Source organism: Chiloscyllium plagiosum, unplaced genomic scaffold (assembly GCF_037043375.1).
Source record: "Chiloscyllium plagiosum isolate Xiang-an unplaced genomic scaffold, Cpla_swu_hap1 HiC_scaffold_9, whole genome shotgun sequence".
NCBI lineage: Eukaryota > Metazoa > Chordata > Chondrichthyes > Orectolobiformes > Hemiscylliidae > Chiloscyllium > Chiloscyllium plagiosum.
In genome coordinates this window covers 48,949,114-48,962,640 of record NW_028270147.1, presented here as the reverse complement: position 1 = coordinate 48,962,640, position 13,527 = coordinate 48,949,114, and the positions used below count along the sequence as shown (strand labels likewise).

Below are 13,527 nucleotides of genomic sequence, written 5' to 3'. Positions count from 1 at the left end.
GGAGGTAGGGTTAACAGAAAAGCAGATTATTAACTGAACGGCCATAGATTGGGAAGCAGGATGTGTGCAGTTTTGGTCTCTTTATTTAAGGAAGGATGTTCTGATTATAGAGGGAGTGCAACTAAGATTCACCAGACTGATTTCAGTAATGACAGGACTGATGTATGAAAAAAAACTGATTAGGACTATATTCAATAGAGTTCAGACAAACGGTAGGGGTGGGGGGAAGGGGGTGGGTGGGAATTGCATTGAAATCTACAAAATTCTGACAAGACTAGACAGGGTAAATGCAGGAAGTATATCTGAAATGACTGGGCTGTCTAAGAACAAGGGGCAGGCCATTTAGGACTGAGATGAGGAAGAATTTCTTTATCCAGAGAATAGTGATTCTGTGGAATTCTCTGCCATAGAAGCCGTAGAGGCAAAAGCGCTGACTGTTTTAAAGAAGAAGCAGGATATAGTTCTTGAGGCTAAAGGGAGTAAAGGATATGGGGAGAAAGCAGGATCTGGGCACTGAGTTGTATACTTAGCTGTGATCCATAGCAAAAGAGGTTCAAAGGGCCAAAAGGCCTAAACCTGCTTCTATTTTCTGACTTATGATGCATGCCCTCTGTGTTACTTATCCATTCACTTGAGCCATCTGCATGGCAAGTAACATCTGTGCCATCCACTTTCATCTCCCTTAATACCTGCACCTCTCTCATTCCAGGAGGTAAACTGGCCTAAAATAGGGCAAAAAGAGTCAAGAGGTGTGGTGTGCTGTCTGACATTCTGCTCCTCAACTTTATATGGACAGCATTCTGACTCTGACCATCTCCAATGAGTCAATGACCATCTGCAAGCCCCTGGGCTGATATCAGAGGCTGCCCTTGAATTACTGTGTCCCACCTCCCTGAAGGAAGGCTATTCCCCCTTGACTTGATTGTGGCATGTGATAACCATAGTAACTTCCTTTGCGTCTGCTCTAAATGACAAGGCAAGACTGAAATTATATGAGATTGGTAGCTTTGACTCAGGACATAAGCTGCACAAAGGCAAGGCAATGGAAGGCTACGCAAGACAAGGATGCTAGGAGCATTCAGAAAGGATCAGTGCAAGTGTACCTTATAGCAGCAAGCTCAAAAATGCAGCCTGGCCCAGTCAATGAACCCTGTGTTTGTCCCTGAACACATATTGTCCTTGCTGCAATATTTCAATGATAGTTGTGGTGCAGCCTGAGGTATAGTATTGAAGTGCAGAAGCACCCTGTATGTGCATCGGAGATGTAACATGAGGGTTCTCAGAGACTGGCACATATTGGATATTAATATACTTGCATGTGGTGTTTGTTCCATTGCATTTAGTGTTAGCTTAATTTGAATTATGTTAACATTACAGAATACAATAGTTAATGTTTTCTGTCTTTTCAAGACATAGTGATAAATGTGGTTAAATCATTAGATATCATTATCAAACATGTAGTGATATAAAGTACTCAATTTCTTTTTAATATGTAAGGAAGTGTTAAATATATTGTGAGATAGCAGCTATTGTGGGTATTATTGTTAAAACATATTGACCTTGGTACTAAAACAGCATATAAACAACTAAGAATGTACCTGTTTCTTAAACAAGTACTGCAGTGACAAATCTTCAGGGAGTGACAGTTGAGGGACTGCAAAGAGGGATTGCAAGAGACCAGAGAAAGTCATTCTCTGGCAGCTGTGATGCATTGTGTGAATTCACATCTGTCATGTAACTTTTAACAGATGACAGTTCACATGATGGCATCATCATCATCATATGGCAATTAGCAAAAAAAAAGTAGAACAGCAAGTTGATGTTTGGAAACACATCACAGATTCCTCCAGTCACCTCAAAGGAGAAGAGTGAGTATTTTCAGCGAGATGGAACAAAATCAATGCACCGTTACTTACCAGTTGATTGATAATACCATTTTCTTCATTGCACAGATAATGACACCACTTTATAGATTCACTGTGACGTTGCTAGCTAATATGAAAAGAATGTTTATCAGAAACTAAATGGCAACGTTTTTTCTCTGATATTACCTTGAAGTCATTTTGCGACTGACACTATTCCATCAAATTACTGAGGTGTCGCTGCAGATTCGAATCAATCAATTTATCTACCTACATATTAATTTTCACATATGTTCTGCATACATAACACACAGTGGTCAGCTTTAAACTCTATCTGGCAATCAAAATGGTTACAAATTAGGTTCAGTTAGTTTATAAGCACTGATATTACATAGTCAGGATGCATTACAGCTTTTGCAATTTTAATAACATTTTGATTGCTGAAGATTGTATTATTTCTAAATTTTGATAAATTATTCAAGGTAAAGCAGGACTATAATATTCAGATGTAGCTGAAAAGAATATCACAGCAAGGAATTTGCAAACATGAGTATTATTTTAAAATGTATATGCCTCATTTGAATTCAAAGCAGCATTGGTTATTTAAAGACTGCCACTGCTGGTTCTTCAGTTAACGCATTTCCCCACGCTTAGTTAGCATTCACTGCATTACCATTTAGATAAAAGCTGATGGAATAAAAGCTCTGAAATTTTTAAAATCTACTTTTTGATTAAAAATGTGACAACCTAAGGCACAGAATTTGCCACAAAATTAATAAATAAAACCATTTCTGTAATCTATAATTAAAAGCCAAATTTAATATGTTCAGAAAGATATAGAGCCTGACAAATAAGCTATCTAGTCTCACATTACTCCAAACCACAGCAACAGAAGTTAATTTATTTCCCATTAGTTAACTTTGAAACATCAAGGTTTTTGCCTAAAAAAATCTATCCTCTAAAATCACCTTTGTAATCAACATATCTCAGTGTCCAATTACTGCAATAATGTTATCTTGAAAAAAGCTTTAATTTTTTGAATGCAAATTATGATTTTACGATTAATTCACTTCTAAATGTCAAACGTTTAAAGTCCAATAATTTAACTGTTGAGAGTTCAGCAATACCAGAGGCACATAGGTCCAGCCAATCTGAATGAGCAGAGACGCAATAAAATAAACTACAAAAGACATCTGACATCCGGCCAAAGAATGGAACTGCAAAGAAGCACCAGGACACTCTGACTGTGAGTTTATTGGGATAGCAATCAATAGTGTTCTATATGCTGCCATCCATATCTTCTAAATGTGTGGGTTCTCAATTGATCTGTTGTCATCTGCAACTATTTAAGGCTTCTAAGAAGTGGCCACATTAATTCAAAGACTGTTGAGGACATAGCCTTACTTCTTTCTCTTATGAGATCCACGCTGCCATCAGGATTTCATGACACAACGAAAATCAGTGGTGCTTATCTTTCCACAACCAAGTACAATATCTTTCACGAAGCTTTTTATCTTTAATTATTATTAAGTAATTAATTACATTTATCACTATGCTATCACCCACCATGTATTTCACTTTACAAATTTAGATCACTGGAGGTTTAAACATTTTACATGAATGTGTTTTCTCAGACTTAGAAAAATGATTGTTTGACGGGGACAAGGTAATTGTCTTGGACTATCTTCTTGTTGCCCTGAGGTTCTCTTCTGAACTGGAAGACCTTGACCTTCTTACATTTCTTTCACACAGGACAAAATCTTTGCAGTGTTTGTTTCTTTACAGGTCATGATTATTTAGACGTTGTTTCTCATTTCGTAGTGGTGACTTCTATGGAGTTGTTTGTAGCATAATGTCAATTCGAGTCTCAATCGACCTGTAGATCCATGCTGCAGTATATAGACATTTTAACAGAAACTTTTTAACTAGCTTGGATATTCTTAGTCATACTCAGTTATTGGTGAAACTATCTTGTTCACTTCTGAAATTGTGCTATCTGAAGACCCTTTCTTGCTTGATGTGATATATGTTAAGGTTGTTTAGGGTTCTTCTTAGGAAGGTAGGGAGGTTAGACATTCTTCTTCAACTTGTCCCTTCCCAATCAAATCATACCTAATGTGCAGCTTGAATTTCTCGTGATTAGATCATAGTATTGTGTTATAGTCTGACATAATTAGATTGCAGATGCCTCAAATGTCTTGAGTGGAGTATGGTATTCAGTTGCTGCCTCACTGTTTGCATACCTTCTTGAAGTTTGTTGTTATTCGAATCTGAATTCTCTTTAGTTTTGATAGCAGTAGAAAATATTTCTGCCAAATAAGTATAGCCACAGCTTTTGATCTCATTGATGGTACAAAGCTTACTTTTATTCAAATGTAAGCCAGCTCAGGGTTGCTTTTTGTTTAGGTTCCACCATGAGTGTATAGAGTCCTATAAAATCTTCCATTGGCCATTCCTTTACCAGCTGTGTCTCACCTGGTTGTTCCTTGACTGCTGTTCTTTGATGCTTTATTGTTTAATCCTTTCCTTCTTTTAAATAAGATTGAGGTCAATACACAGCTTACCACTTAGAGGTGAGAATTACTAGTTGTGAAGTACTTGTAGATTTTCTAGAATTTGGTGTTCCATATTTTGAAGGGCTGCTAGCAGCATCCCTTTAATGTTAATTGCAAAGTCCTCTGGATCATATAGTTGAATATCTGTTGGCTGCAAACAGTGTTTTGTCAACTAGGTTTCACCATCTGAGAGTAGTGTGATGTTTGTTCTAATGTTTAATTTGAAATTATGAGATGCCCATTGAAATAAATGTCAACTCGTGATAAAGTTTGGTCTAGACTATTGATTTCTGCTAGGGTTTTTTAGCTTTGTTATGGCTGTGGCCTGCTTTAGAGTTTTTTTCCTAAAAAGTGACTTCCCCTTTTACAATAAAATAATTCAGTTTTAAGAGCTGGATGCTGTTTGCGCCAGTGAGGTTTCCTTGATTTACATCATTGGTAAAAACTGTTCGTAGGAGAAAGTGAGTACTGCAGATATTGGACAATCAGTGATAAAAAATGTGGTGCTGGAAAAAGCACAGCAGTTCAGGCAGCATCCAAGAAGGTGGACAGTCAATGTTTAGAGCATAAGCCCTTTGTCAGATTCTGGGGCACAGCAAGAAAGGGTAAAGGTATATAAGAGCTCAGTGATAAGAGATTCAATAGTTAATGGGACAGACAGGAGACTCTGTGGCTGCAAACAGGAATCCAGGATGGTGTGTTGCCTCCCAGGTGCCAGGGTCCAGAATGTCTCAGAGTGGCTGCAGAATATTCTCAAGTGGGAAGGTGAGCAGCCAGAAGTCATTGTGTATGTTGGCACAAATGACACAGGTAGAAATAGGGATGAAGGTCTTACAGAGTGATTATAGAGAACTACGAAAAAAAGGTAAAAACCAGGACCTCATTGGTGATAATTTCTGGAGTACTTCCGGTGCCACATGCTAGTGAGGGTAAGAACAGGACGATATGGCAAGTGAATGGTGATTAAAGAACTGATGCAAGGGGCAAGGATTCAGATTTTTATATCATTGGGATCTTTTCCGGGGCAGAGATGGCCTGTTCAAGACGGATGGGTTGCACCTGAACTGGAGGGTAACCAATACCTTGGCGGCCAGGTTTGCGAGGCTGCAAGGGAGGGTTTAAACTAGATTGGCAGGGGGGGTGGGATCCTCAATAGCAGGGAGGCAAGTGCGAGGCTCGAAGGAGATATAGTAAACAGGGAAAGTAAGTTAAAGAGACAGATCAGGCTGGAAAATGAAAGGGAGCAAGGAATGCCTGTTGGATTAAATTGCATCTATTTCAATAAAAGAGGGCTGATGGGTAAGGCCAATAAACTGGATAGGTATGTGAGACTGAAATATTATAACCTTTACAGAAACATGGCCAAGGGAGGCACAGGACTGGCAGCGTAGTATGCCAGGTACAGATGCTTTGGGCAGGACAGACGTATTGAAGGAGGGGACAGGGAGTTGTATTTTTGAATAAGGCAAGTATCACTGCAGTAGTCAGAGATCAAATAACTGAAGGATTGTCCAGTGAGACTTTGTGGGTGGAGCTAAGAAACAAGAAGGGAATGGTGACATTATTGGGGTCGTACTATCAGTCCCCAAATAGTCGATGGGAATTAGAGGAACACATATGCAGGGAAACTGGGGAGACCTGCAGGAGCAATCGGGTTGTCACAGTAGGGGATTTTAATTTTCCTAACAGACTGGGACTGCCATAGCGTTAATGGCTTAGATGGGTTGGAATTTGTTAAATGTGTTCAGGGAAGTTTCCTCAAGCAGTATATAGAGGGTCCTACTTGGAAAGGGGCAAAACTTGATCTACTCTTGGGAAATAGGGCAGGGCAGGTGATGGAGGTGACTGTGGGGCTGCATTTTGGGACCAGTGACCATAATTCTATTAATTTTGAAATAGTTATTGAGAGGGATAAAACTGGTCCTTAGGTTCAAGTTCTAAATTGGTCCAAGGCGAATTTTGCTGGAATTAGACAGGAGCTTTCAAGGGTTGATTGGAGTAATTTATTTGCAAGTAAAAGAACCTCTGGCAAATGGGAGGCCTTAAAAAGTGAGATAGCTAGAGTTCAAGGTCTATATGTGAGGGCGAATGTCAAGGTTGGCAGGAATAGGGAACCCTGGATGACAGACGATATTGAGGCTTTCACCAGAAAGTAGGAAGCGTTGTTCAGGTACAGGCAGCTGGAATCAAGGGGAATCCCTGGAGATATAGAGGGAATACAGGAGCTTACCAAAGAAGGAAATCAGGAGAATGAAAAGGGGGAACGAGATAGCCTTAGCTGAGAAGGTAAGGATGACTCCAAAGAGGTTCTTTAAGTACACTAAAGGCAAAAGACTAACTAGAGAGAGAATAGGGCCCCTCAAAGTGGACATGTATGGGTGAGGTTCTCAACTAATATTTCTCCTCTGTATTTACCATGGAGAAAGACATGAAGACATGGGAACTTGGAGAAGTTCGTCGCCATATCTTGAGGACAGTCCATATCACAGTAGAGGAGGTGTTGGATGTTTCAGAATGCATGAAGGTGGATAAATCTCCTGGCCCTTACCAGAAATATCCAAGAACATTGCAAGAGGCTAAAAAAGAAATTGCAGGTGCCCTGGCTGATATTTTTGCATCATCGTTAACCATGGGTGAGGTCCCAAAAAACTGGAGGGTAGTGAATGTGTGCCATTATTCAAGGAGGGCTGCAAAGAAAAACCAGGGAACTATAGACCATTAAGCTTAACATCTGTGGTGGGTAAGTTACTTGAGCAGATTTCTGAGGGATAAGACATACATGCATTTTGAAAGACAGGGTTTGATTAGGAGTAGAAAAATGTGGTGCTGGAAAAACACAGCAGGCCAGGCAGCATTCGAGGAGCAGGAGAATCGACGTTTTGGGCATAAGCACTTCTTCAGGAGTCATCAGGAGTTTTATTAGGAGTAGTCAGCATGGCTTTATGAGTAGAAGATCATGTCTCACAAATTTGTTAGAGTTCTCTGATGAAGTGACCAGGAAGGTTGACGACAGCAGGGCAGTAGACAGAGTCTGTATGGATTTCAGTAAGGCCTTTGATAAGGTTCCACATGCTCGGCTGTTCTGGAAAGTTAGATTGCATGGAATCCAGGGCAAGCTAGCAAACTGGATACACAACTGGCTTGATGGTAGGAAGCAAAAGGTAATAATAGAAGGATGTTTGTCAGACTGTGCCACCGTTGGCAGCACGGTGGCACAGTGGTTAGCACTGCTGCCTCACAGCGCCTGAGACCCAGGTTCAATTCCCGCCTCAGGCGACTGACTGTGTGGAGTTTGCATGTTCTCCCCATGTCTGCGTGGGTTTCCTCCGGGTGCTCCGGTTTCCTCCCACATTCCAAAGATGTGCAGGTTCAGGTGAATTGGCCATGCTAAATTGCCCGTAGTGTAAGGTAAGGGGTAAAATGTAGGGGTATGGGTGGGTTGCGCTTTGGCAGGTCAGTGTGGACTTGTTGGGCCGAAGGGCCTGTTTCCACGCTGCAATCTAATCTAATCTAAAGACATGCATACATGCATCTAGTGGAATGCCTCAGAGGTAGGTGCTGGGCCCATTACTGTTTGCTATCTGTATCAATGATTTGGATGAGAATGTACAAGACATAATTAATAAGTTTGTTGATGACACTAAAATCGGTGGTATAATGGATACTGAGGAAAGTTATCAGAAATTGCAGCAGGACCTTGATCAGCTGGAGAAGTGGGCCAAGAAATGGCAAATGTATCTTAATATAGATAAGTGTGAGGTCTTACATTTTGGAAAGCCAAACCAAAGCAGGAGTTTCATGGTGAACGGTAGGGCCTTCAGGTGTGTAGTGAAACAGAAGGACCTTGGAGTTCAGGTTCATGGTTCTCTGAAAGTGGAGTCACAGGTAGACAGGGCAGTGAAGGCAGCTTTTAGCATACTGACCTTCATCAGGGCATTGAGTATAGAAGTTGGGAAGTTATGGTGCAGTAATACAGGATGTTGGTGAGGCCGTACTTGGAGTATTTTGTTCAGTTTTGGTCACCGTGTTTTAGGAAGGATGTTGTTAAACTGGAAAGAGTGCAGAAGAAATTTACAAGGATGGTGCCTGAACTCAATGGTCTGAGTTATAGGGAGAGGTTGGATAAGCTAGGACTTTTTTCTTTAAAGTGTAGGAGACTGAGGAGGAATCTTGTGGAAGTGTATAAGATTGTGAGTGGCATGGTTGGGTGAATGCACTCAGTCTTTTTCCCAGGGCTGGGGTATAAAAAACTAGAGGGCATCAGTTTAAGGTTAGAGGGGAAAGAATAAAAGGGAACTTCGGGGCAACATTTTTACACAGAGGGTGGTACACATATGGAATGGATTGCCAGCAGAAGTGGTTGAGGTGGGTACATTAACAACATTTAAAAGGCATTTGGACAAATACATGGATAGGAAAGGATTAGAAGAATATAGGCCAAGTGCGGGGAAATGGGGTTAGCTTGGACGGACATTTTGGTCGGCATGGACTGGTTTGAGCCAAACAGCCTGTCTCTGTGCTTTAAGACTCAATGACTCTATGATTGATCGATGTTGCTTCCAGATTTCTGCCTCACTGACCATTTGAATGACATTCTCTGGAATCAGTTCCCCATTGTTGCAACTCTCCATCAATTTTAGAGATTATTCATGAGGAAATCCAAGTATTCTTCTAACTGATGTATTCTTCTATTAAATCTAGCTCCTTTATGAATTTTACTAGTTATATGGTTGAAAATATATTTCTCTGTTCTTCTCTGAACAGACAAAATGCTAAAAGAGGGGGTGGTGTGACACTGTTAGTCAAGGACAGTATTACGGTTGCAGAAAGGACATTCGACGACTCATCTACTGAGGTAGTATGGGCTGAGATTACAAACAGGAAAGGAAAGGTTACCTTGCTGGGAGTTTTCTATAGGCCTCCAAATAGTTCCAGAGATGTAGAGGATAGGATAGCAAAGATGATCTCGATAGGAGCAGGAGTGACAGGGTAGTTGTTGTGGGGAACTTTAACTTTCCAAATATAGATTGGGAATACTATAGTTCAAGTACTTTAGATGGGTCAGTTTTTGCCCAATGTGTGCAGGCGGGTTTCCTGACACAGTATGTAGATAGGCCAACAAGGGGCGAGGCCACATTAGATTTGGTACTGGGTAATAAACCCGGCCAGGTGTTAGATTTGGAGGTAGATGAGCATCTTGGTGATAGTGACCACAATTCGTTTATGTTTACTTTAGTGATGGAAAGGTATAGGTATATGCCACAGGGCAAAAGTTATAGCTGGGGGAAAGGCTATTATGATGTGATTAGGCAAGATTTAGGATGCATAGGATGGGGAAGGAAACTGCAGGGGATGGGCACAGTTGAAATGTGGAACTTATTCAAGGACCAGCTACTGCGTGTCCTTGATAAGTATGTACCAGTCAGGCAGGGTGGAAATTGTCAAGTGCGGGAGCCGTGGTTTGCTAAGGAAGTTAAATCTCTTGTCAGGAGGAAGAAGGAGGCTTGTGTTAGGATGAGATATGATGGCTCAGTTAGGGCACTTGTGAGTTACAAGTTAGCCAGGAAAGACCTATACAGAGAGAGCTAAGAAGAGCCAGAAATCGTTGGCGGATAGGATAAGGAAATCCCTAAGGCTTTCTATCGGTATATCAGGAATAAAACAATGACTAGACTAAGATTAGGGCCAATCAAGCATAGTAGTGGGAAGTTGTGCATGGAATCAGAGGAGATAGGGGAAGTGCTAAATGAATACTTTTCATCAGTACTCACACCAGAAAAAGACAACGTGGTTGAGGAGAATACAGTGTACTGAGATAAAGGCTACTAGACTAGATGGGATTGAGATGCATCAAGAGGAGGTGTTAGCAATTCTGGAAAGTGTAAAAATACATAAGTCCCCAAAAAAAGGTGACGTAATTGAGACATATAAAATAATCAGAGGGTTAGATAGGTTGGATAGTGAGAGACGTTTTCCTCGGCTGGTGATGGGGACAAGGGGACATAGCTTCAAATCGAGGGGTGATAGATATAGGACAAATGTCAGAGGTAGTTTCTTTACTCAGAGAGTAGTAGGGGCGTGGATTACACTGCCTACAACAGTAGTAGACTTGTCAACTTTAAGGACATTTAAATAGTCATTGGATAGGCATAAGGATGAGAATGGAATAGTATTGGTTAGATGGTTTTCAGATTGGTTCCACAGGTTGGTGAAACATCGGGGGCTGAAGGGCCTGTACTGTGCTGTAATGCTCTATGTTCTACGTTCTTAAATATTGCTGGAGACTTTCAACATCTCTTCAAATGTCTGTTGCTACTTTTATGCCTTAGCGATCAATAATGTCACCTGACATACACTCAATTGTGTGTGGAGGTGTATTTACTTGTTCAGCTTCTGACTTAGCATCCAGTTAAGAAAAATTGGTTTCATTAGTATATACAGTTTCACACTCTATCTGGCTCATCTCTGAAATTAAATCTGCCTGGTAGCATTATTTCTGATACCCGACTTTCTGAATATGACTACATATTTTGCATTCTTGAAAGATTTTTAGTTCCCAGCAATAACAGTTCTTCCATGCTTTGCTGCTGTAATAGATGGATTTTTTAATGACTTTTATGGAGGATTTCTGAATTTCTGTGGCTTCTATTAAGATTTTGCCATCCTTTTCAGGTGCGTTTGAGGTATTCCCACCTTTTCTAGCTGTATTGAAAGCCTTGGGGTGGTGTTGTGTCACGGTGGCTCAGTGGTTAGCACGGCTGCCTCATAGCAGCAGTGTCCCAGGTTCGATTCTGGCCTTGGGCGATTGTGTGGAGTTTGCACATTCTCTGCGCGGGTTTCCTCCAGATACTCCAGTTTCCTCCCATAGTCCAAAGATGTGCAGGTCAGGTGAATTGGCTATGCTAAATTGCCTGCAGTATTAGGTGTATTAGTCAGAGGGAAATGGGACTGGGTGGGTTACTCTTCGAAGGGTTGATGTAAATTTGTTGGGCCGAAGGGCCTGTTTCCACACTGTAGGGAATCTAATCTAATCTGCAGAGAAAAAATGTCAGGCCAGAATGTTCACATCTTTAAATTGCATAACACATCTCTGCTTCAAGTAGCTGGTTTTGCAGTCTGTCCACCTCTCTGCTTCCAGATCATGTGAGTTTCTCTTGGCTTTGTTAGATCAGTTTTATTTTCTAGTGTCCCATGTTTGTGATGTCAAATATGAGGTGTTAATTATTTGTTAAATTTCGGCCCTTTCAGCCTGAATTACTGTGTAATTTAAAGTTGCTGTTTTGTCCCAGGGAATTTTCATTTTGACTCATGGAATCCCCAATGTCTGTTCATTCACCAGCTGAACTCAGACTCACACAGATTACCCCATCACCATGCAGCCTGTACTTCTGCCTTGAACCTGCAGATTTCCTCCACATTGGATCTGAAATGCTTTCTATCACTCCCTGAAACTCTCTCCAGTGCTGAAAGCTGCCATGAGGTTTTCTCAGGACTCATCATCCCCAGCAATCAGTGCTAATTCTGAAATCCTCCCCAGGTCACCAGCACTGTTTCCTTATTGGGATTCACTTTGCCCAAGTAAATTGTCAGTTCCTGTGCTAATCACATTGTGTATGTGGACGTGCTATCCCTAACCTCTACGTTTGTGCAATCTTCAGGGGCTAATGTGGTACGCTTAGTACGAGAGGAGCTTTCTAGTCTAATGACAGGAGTTTCCTAGAGTAAAACAGATGTAGTTTATTGTATTTCTGCAAGTAGTTGCAGATTATAAAATATGCTCTGCTTTACTACAAAGACTGCTGGGAAGACCTAGCTTTAGGTCTGTTTACCACAAGATCCTTCCTTATTTTCCCATCAAGTCCTCATGATGTCATCACAATGTGTGGTGCTTTTAGCATTCAATCAATTTTTAACTCTTGCAGATTAACTCTTTCAGACATCCTGGAGGTTACCATTGATCAGAAATGAAACTGGATCAGCATTAAAAACGCATAACATCACATGACATGGACAACAGTAAGTCAAGATGGTAGCTCACTTTCACCTTCTAAAATTAATCAAAAATGGACAATGAATGCTGGGTTAAACAGTGAAACCCACATTCTATGAATTAAAGCAGTAAAATACAGAGGCTGAAAGCTCTAAGCCACAGAGTGGAAACAAAGGTTTTCTGAATTAAATCAATACAATCAAGCTGGGATTGCAGGGATGAAGTTGAGGGGAGGAGATAGGGGTGTGGTGGTGGGGAGATCAGGATATCAGATCTGTTGGGCTGCAGCAAGTTGAAAGTTTAATTATGAGATGTGCAGAGGGTGCTCATGATCCACAAACAGTGCTAAAAGAAACTGTTATTTTGTCCTTACCTTGGCCTGTTGCGACCTCCCATCTTATAGATACAGCTGACAGTACAAACCTCTGTTCAATTTACTATTAACTTTAAGCTGTTGTCACAAAGGTGTCAACTGTGACTTTTAAATGTCAATAGGGTTCCATATACCTTTGCTGGGAGCCTCAATTATGGCCTAATTTTAATTTGTAAGAATTTAAGGAGGCATTTGGGATTGGGTTGCTTGAATCTCCCTTGCCCATCAGTTGTTGAGGGGGAAAATGGGAGGTTGAGGGTTCAAATTGAAACCACATTATTTAACCTTTTTACTCAATCCTTAAAATTTTAATATTTCCAACCACAATCTTTCAAATAACTCATTTACAGCTGAAAGATTTTACTCCCACATTCCAGCAACACTGCTTTAGACACTGGCAAACAAATTAATTAAAACAAGCAATAATAAATTTATGCTCTCCAGATAATATGCTCCCAGCGTACTAAAACAGGCCTGTCTTATATTATTGATTTGAAATAAATTACAATCGAGGACTACAGTTCTTTTTTCAACATAGAGGTTAATATAGGCTGTGGTTTGTATGAATGTAATAGGAACCTGAAAATAAATAAGAGGGAATAAATATGCCATCCCAAGGAAGGTGACATTTACTAAGCTTCTGGCATTATCAGCTATTTTATCAACCTTAATTAGAAGAGATAACCCATGCCCCTCATGGGATAAAATATGCAGTGAATGGACTGAAATTTGATCTTCTGGTCACCT

At 40.6% G+C, this 13,527-nt stretch overlaps 1 protein-coding gene across 1 annotated transcript in view; it reads right to left on the bottom strand.

Moving 5' to 3' along the window:
- The window catches only part of agbl4 (AGBL carboxypeptidase 4), an 854,548-nt gene that overhangs the window by 249,101 nt on the left and 591,920 nt on the right, over positions 1 to 13,527 (bottom strand). The window lies entirely within an intron of this gene.